We start from the raw sequence: 7,657 nt of genomic DNA, 5'->3' as shown, positions 1-7,657 counted from the left end.
ATGATCTGCATTTAGTTTTTGTCAAACATTTTAAAATTTTCTGGTGACATTCACGCAATGTTTAAATTATTTTTTACCTTCTCATGTTTTTTTTTGCTTCATATATGTGTTTTTTAAAATTATGTATCTGTTAACTTATATGTTAATCTTTAGTGCATTTATTTTTTATTTCTTGTTGAACTATATGGTTATGATTGATTTATTGTTTATGAATTTATGAAGCAAATGGACCCAATTGTATAAAAAATGAAATATAAAGTTGCATGTTTTATTTTTTACCGGTCTCAATTTAGTCAAAACTATGTAAAACGTGTTTCATCATTTTAAAAGGAAATTGTGTAACGTGATTCCCATCCAATCATGTTTTTTTAGAAGAAATGTGCACGCATTTTTTTCTTTTCTTTTGACTGGATGTACGCCGCTCCTTTTAGTTGTGCTAGCGTAAAAACACATTTCCTTTCTTCTTTGCCTTTGAAGGGTAGTTGAAAGTAACTGAAGCGGCCCGTCCATGGGTGATTTTGCCCAAAATCTCAGTGCCCTACGCGTCCATGGGGCGATGCCGTACCAAATCGCAAGGGGAAAAAGAAATAGATGTTGGTGCCCCAAATCCGAGTGCCCTGCCCGTCCATGGGGAGATGCTCTACCAAATCGTAAGTGTATTTGCTCTAGCAGATTGATTTGTTTGCCCATCCATGGCCAAATCTTTGAGGAGGTGATCTTTGTGGTCATTTTTTGCCGAGGCCAGGACATGCGCTCCGGATCAGGCGTGGTTCACCAGCGATGCGGCATCTCACTTTTGGCTATGCAGTCCATTGGCGCTGGGACATTTAGATGTGGCGTTGGGTTCAGGGGCCATCTTCTGTGTGTGGTTCCTATCGTCTTAGGCTGCGGATGTGCTCACAGGTATGAATCCCTTTGTGCTCTCCCATTCGCCTCTTGCTTTGAATAATGTTCATCATAATTTCATTAACCAATTTTTTTTCTGAATGGAAGTACGCCTCTCCTTCTTAGTTTTTAGTACAGGGGGAAAACACAGTTCCTTCTTTCCTTCGTCCTTAAGGGAAAAAAGAAATGGAGGCCGTTGGCCCAAATTTGAGTGTCTTGCCCGTCCATTGGGAGATGATGTACCCAATCTGTAGTGAATATGGCGTATCAGATTAATTCGCTTGCCCATCCATGGCCAAAGCTTGGAGGATATCATGCTGGTGGCCATTTTTTGCCGAGACCTGGACATGTGGTGCGTATCAGGTGTCGCCCTCCTGCTGTCCGTACTTCTACCAAATATAAGTTATATTGCAACCATATAAGTTTTTGTGAAGTTGAATGATGTAGAAAACAGATAAGATTTTATCTTTCCATTGCGAAACAACTTTTTGTGTGAAATCAGAAATCATACCATAACTTTCTGTGCGGAGAAGTGCAATTATACTTGTTCTCTGAATTCTGCAGTAGAGAACATAGTAAAGCAAACATATGGATCTGCTTGAATAGAGTCTAACTAAACTTGGCAAGAGACCCTTGCATCTATTTATTGTTTGACAGTAAAAAAAGGAGGTTTACATGCACTTTCACTGAGCTATGTAGCAAAACATGAGCTTAATGTCAGACATGTATTCGTGTAGCTGCAGGTTAAGTTTTCAAGTTCAGTGATTTACGTTGTGTCTTAATTACCACGTAGAGGCAGTGCTATATGCTGAACACACACAATGTTATATGGTGCACACACAAATGCAATCTAATAAAATCTAATAAAATCTTGTCGTCTAATGAGATTTCTGAGAATCATGTTTATCAGAGTGGTTATTATTCTTAATTTGTAATAAGATTTTAAAACTTTTGGCCATGTGGAAAGTAGGCTACATGTACACACTCTCTATGCATGAAATAAGTGTATGGCAATAGTACTATGCATTGTCATGTTCTTATTTGTTGCTTACGAAATAATAAGAAATCCAATCTATAACATATTTTTGTATACAGTGTTTCCGACCATATATCAAACATATGGATGTCACGCTTTTGAACCATACATTGTATTGTTTATAATCATTATTATTTGGCCCTCGTATGCATTTGTTTGAATAACAAAGAATTAGAAGATCTCTTTGTATACTATATTCTTTGCGCTATCTTCGCTTGGGCACTCATTGTCGTCGATCAGCACCTTTAATCCTTCTCTGTTTGTGACTCTTGATAATGCCACATATAGTTGTCCATGGCAGAAGACTTGCTTAGGCAAATATAGGCCCACCTTGTTTAGGGATTGACCTTGACTTTTATTTATCATCATTGCAAAACAAACTGATAGAGGATATTGCCTTCTTTTTAGCACGAAGGGCCACTTCGAGTCGCTTGATGACATAATGATTTTAGGTATGTATACCTTGTCACCAACGTGTGTTCCTGTGATTATTTGTGCTTCAATGTACCTGTTTCCCAGCTGTGTGATAGTCATTCTTGTGCCATTGCATAAACCTGCCGCTTGATTGATGTTTCGTAGGAGCATCACCGGCAAACCTACCTTCAGTTTAAGCTCGTGGTTTGGAATTCCTGGGAAGGTCATCTTGTTAAGGAATTGGACACATATTCTCCATTGTGTTGTACTTCATTGTTGCCTTGCATATAGTGTCCAAGCTTAGGTATGTCACTTCTTCACCTTGTATTTGGCTCATTATGTAGTCATTTATCTTCTCAACTGTTTCATTCCTTGGGCATAGTATTGCTCTTTCTTCGAGAAATTCACGGTCACGATAGTTTTGTTGCAAGTTTGGGTACGTGCTTTTGACTATCTCTTCTTTGGGGTCTTCTCCTTTATGTAGAATTATGTCTTTAGGTATTCTTACCCAATCATCTCCATCATCGTTTGTTTTTTTTCATCGCCAATTTGTAATATCCATTCTGCAAATTCAGCCACATTTTGCCTTTGTATTGGATCTTCTGACAGGCACTTCAGCCGCATGTTTTCAGTTAGTCTAAATATTTCGAAGTGCTTCCATAGGTATGACCTTTTGATTGAGGCATTTACTATGTGCTCTCTCTTTCCCTTTGTTATCACTGGAATTATTTGTCTGAAGTCGCCTCCTAGCACAACTGTCATACCACCAAATGGCCTTTCGTCACTATTTTGGTTTGTGAACCTTAGAATATCCCTAAGGCTTTTCTCTAGTGCCTCAAAGCAGTGTTTGTTTGCCATAGGAGCCTCGTCCCACAGTATCAGTGAGGTCTTCTTTACCAGTTCAGCCAAATGTGAGCCTTGTTTTATTTCACATGTTGATTCTTCTGTGATATTTATTGGAATGTGGAATCTTGAGTGCGCTATTCTTCCACCTTGGAGCAGCAAAGCTGCAATGCCAGATGATGCTACCGCAAAAACTATCTTTCCCTCTGATCGTAGCTTCGTTGTAATTGCTTTCCATAGATAGGTTTTCCCTGTGCCACCATAGCCTTCTACAAATATCTGTTTTCCAAGTCCTCTCTCAGCTGATTCCATTATTGCATCAAAAGCCATTTTCTGGTCGTGGTTAAGATTGTTTATTATTATTTGGTGCTCACTCTTTAGTGCCTCCATGTCATAGCTAAGTTCTTCGTTTATCATCCTGTTTCCAAGTTGTTCAAGTTCTGTAGCATTTGGTAGTTCTATGTCTGGATAGTCCTTTAGTGTCTTTCCTGCTTGCCTCATTAGTTTCTCTATCTCAATCAAAGCATATGCTTTTTTCTGTGAATCAGTAAGCTGCAGCATAGGAAAGTTTAGGATAATTCTTCTTTTGTACTGGATATCTTCAGACAGTGCGTCCCATGTTGAATCCCACAACATCTTTGGGCTGGTCACCTCACAATGTCATAAAATTGTGGTGAATAGTTGTCGTAACTGTGTCCCTGATCCCCAGCTTGATGCTTCATTGATGCATTCAATCCACTCACCATCGTCATCAAGAAATCCAAGCGCTTGGCATGCTGATTTGTATGTTGGGTGAACAACTCCATTAACTGTTCTAATATCCACAAATGATGTGCATCCTTTCTTGGTGTTTAGAAGCATTCTCATATAATACCGGTCGCCACTTGCAGGGTGTGCATAGTAGATTCTTCCAATCGCAAAGCCCCTTTTCCGCTCCTCCCAAGTTTTGCTTTCACTTTTCCATACAAATTTTGATGGGAATTCTGCATAGGTTAATTCTTTTCCCACCTCGTGTATTTTGTTTACCTCCATCCACTCAGTGAACTTTGTACTTGTGGATCCTGGTCTTCTTACTATCTTCTCGATGTCAGTCGAGTCCAGAAAAATGACTTGTTGCTCATTTTCAATGTGGAATGGCAGTCTCTCGACGGGTGGATCACGATGGTGAAGATCAAACTGGAATATCCGCCAGCATGCTTCGGTTGTTGATATGTATCTCATCTCTAGGTATTTCCTGATTTCATCATAATCGTTTGCCGCATCCCTTTCCTTTAGTAAGGCTGTTACTTGGTCGTCGTCTTTGTGGATGTACTTAAATAGGTACTTGATGGACCTGGACCTGTTGCACCACTCGACATTTATGTGAGCTTGGAATTTGACCAAAAGGTTTCTGTTGTATGGCACGACAAATCTGTTGTCGAGCATTGCTCCTCCCTTTTTAATCTTCCTTCCATTGTCTCGCCTTCTATATACTGGAAAGCCATCCTCATCGATTGTGCTATCGACATTGTATCCTTTTGGGAAGTGTTTACTACATCTGTTCTCCATCATGCATGGCGATTTTGTATTTGCCTCTCCGCAAGGCCCGTGCATCATGAAATTCTCAACAGCTGCATATCCGTCCGGATCGACATCTTTGTCTGGGATCTCCGCACTGATTATTTGGTCAATTTCTGATGGTCCTTTGCACTTGTAATTCTCTTTGAGGAATACCAGTATGTGCGCATGCGGGAGTCCCCTCTTCTGGAACTCTATCGCGTAGATAACTGCATTGATTGAATACATAGTTTGGTTTTGTTACATTTCAGAAGCATTTTATTAAATAGACAAAGGCTATACTGTGCTAAAACTATTAAAAATTTAGATGCTATTAGTTGCGATGAGTAGTCGACTGATCTTACTTGCTATTGTTTCTCCAAAGTGTTTCTTCACAATGATGTCTCTCATCAACTCCTTCAGTTTTATCATGAATACTCGATCAACAATATCTGGCCGGTCGGCTGGATTTAGGCCTCCTCCTGCTTCATCTAGCATGTATTGGATCTCGGGCCACTTTGCATTGCATGTGAATGTTATAAACAGGTCTGGATATCCAGCCCAACGGCATATTGCAAAAGCGTCTTGCAAGTTCTGTGCCTTGTATCTTCTGCCTCCTGTAAAAGATGAAGGTACAATTATCCTCTTTCCAACCTGCTCTGTTCTGGTGTCCCCTCGCTCAATCGCGTCTTGCAGTCCACTATAAAGTTCAGTTCGTAACTTCCCTTGATTATTCCTGATCCAGTTTAGTCTATTTTGCTCAATGCATGTGTAAACATCTACCCAAAATTGCAGCGATAGATGTCTAGACGTTAGCAGTGACATTCCTTGGTCAGGTCTTTGCTGTAGGTAGTATGCGTAGTAGTCCAGCATAGTTACATATTTCCTGCTTTTGTCACCTTCTTTTCTTCGCTTGTAAGGTATTTCAAGCTTGAAGCCGTCTTCTCCGTATGGAAACAACATCGGGTATTGCATCGACATGAACTTTGGATGGATTTCTAATATTCTGTGAGGTTCCATATTTTTGTACTCGACAACAATGTCCCGTCCTTCACTTTCTCCAGTTGGATCTCTTACAACCAATGCTGCAACTTCCGATGCAGATGGAAGGTTGTGTGTTCCGTTCCTTTTCCCAAGTATCCGAAGTGTGTAATCGTGGTAGTCTTCTTCTTTGAATCTATCTCTTGCCATTCTGAAAGATTTCGCGAGGATGTTGTTCTCGTCAAGCATATTTTGTAGTTTTTCGACAATGGCAGTGTTCACCGTTGATTTTTTATCATTGCATCTTGAAGCATCTATCCTGTTTTGAACCTCATTTTCTGTCTGATAGATGTATAGCTGGGCGAATCGAGGTTTGTTACCTTCTTCAGGTAGTAGACTTCCGATATGGTGGTAGTTCTGGCCATGCAGTCTAAAAACATATGGTCCTTTGCCTTTGTTTATTTCTTTGTCAACAGCTCCTCCCATTGATGTGAATGAGAACATTGAGTTGTATGACCTGATGTTTTCTTTGAAGTTTGTTGCATCACTTCCTTCACCTGTTAATAGTCCTGCGAGATAAGGTGGAGGATATGCTATCTTTGGTAGGTCAATCTTACCTTGTTTACAGCAAATTCCGAAAGAAGGTTTTTTGGTTCCTTTATGAGAATTTAATCTTTCCTCACACCATAGTATTGCATTGCAATGTTCGCATCTATATGTTGGCTTTCCAAAGTTCCATATCGTGCTATCATAACTTCTGGACGTAGTGCTGCTGCTTGTTTCTATGATGTTGCTTTGAAGGTCATTGTCCCTCCCATTTCTCCTTGAACGCTTGACATCTCTTATTTCATTGATTTGTTCCTTTCTCTTTCGTGAAGCATCTTCTTCTATTTTATTGGTTGTTTCCTGTGTATTCCTGCATCTCTTACTCCTTTTTTCTTGTAGTTGTTGTTTCCTCCTGATAATAGCTTCTTTAGCTTCTTTTGCAAGTGGGCCTGCTGATTTTGACGTATACTGTCCCTTCATTTCTGCATTTGATATTCTTTTAGCAATATAGTATCAAATATTTGAAAGGTACTTTATGCACAATGTCGTAAACAAAACAATGTATGCACTAAATAAGAGATGCTGGCTGCATGTAGAAACAACCTATAATTCTTATCAATCATGCTTTTCAGGATTGTTGTGTTGCATGGTTCGAGCTGCAGCGTATGGCATTATTGGTGTGACAGTGTGGTTGTTTCTCGACAATTGCTCCATGGGAATTACTACGGCGAAGTATTCTCAAAGTCATTTTTAGCACTACACGTAAAATTATTTGGTTTTGTAATATTTACAAAGGGCAATCTTTCAAATGTATATTTTAGAGAAGTACAAAAAATTAGTCATTACATGAAGATATAAAAAGGTGAATGATATACCTGATAGTGTCTTCTTGCCTTGGTTTTTAAAATTTGTAAAGCTTCACACGCTTCTGCTAATAAATTATTGTCACAATTGTATCTTTGCTGCAAAGCAAATCCTGTACTGATCCTGGAAAGTATTTCGTATGATGTACAAAATTATTAGAGCATATCTTTCTATTGCTGCCATGATTTTATCAGTCTGTATGTCACTTTTAGTTCATCACAGAAGCTGGTACTGTTTTCTAAAAGAAAATAGAGCTTATGTGAAGAGCCAAGGCATGACGTGTGAGAATAGCTTAGTTGAGTCAGTATTATATGCCTAAGTGTAAAACAATGTAATAATGAATAAAAAATTCATGAGGTTGCTTTGAATTGCTGATAGTAGTAGTTTTGCACGTACCGTCTGATCTGAAGTCTGGCAAGTCTGATTCGCGTGCAAGTTCTTCCAGCGATTCAATCTAGGTCGATTCTAAATAATCTTGTTTAGTTTTGGACGGATTGATGATCCAAAAGTCTAGATGATAGGATCCCTTGGTTAATCGAAGTGTATGTTCAG

The 7,657-nt window shown here is 39.2% G+C and overlaps 1 long non-coding RNA gene across 3 annotated transcripts; it reads left to right on the top strand.

The window, feature by feature from the left end:
- Positions 1 to 447: 447 nt before the first annotated feature.
- On the top strand, positions 448 to 7,115 carry LOC119341867. Of its 3 annotated transcripts, XR_005165304.1 has the most exons (7): positions 448 to 650; positions 746 to 903; positions 994 to 1,237; positions 2,330 to 2,373; positions 2,501 to 2,639; positions 4,319 to 4,405; positions 6,874 to 7,115. It is a non-coding gene; the product is annotated as an uncharacterized LOC119341867 (long non-coding RNA). The 3 variants fall into 3 exon arrangements; XR_005165303.1 differs by having other exon boundaries at positions 1,012 to 1,237; positions 4,319 to 7,115; XR_005165302.1 differs by having other exon boundaries at positions 4,319 to 7,115.
- The last annotated feature ends 542 nt before the right edge of the window (positions 7,116 to 7,657 follow it).

The sequence above is a fragment of the Triticum dicoccoides genome, chromosome 7B (assembly GCF_002162155.2).
Source record: "Triticum dicoccoides isolate Atlit2015 ecotype Zavitan chromosome 7B, WEW_v2.0, whole genome shotgun sequence".
Taxonomy (NCBI): Eukaryota; Viridiplantae; Streptophyta; class Magnoliopsida; order Poales; family Poaceae; genus Triticum; species Triticum dicoccoides.
Note: the sequence above shows the minus strand (reverse complement) of the source record. Positions and strands in the feature narration are given on the sequence as shown.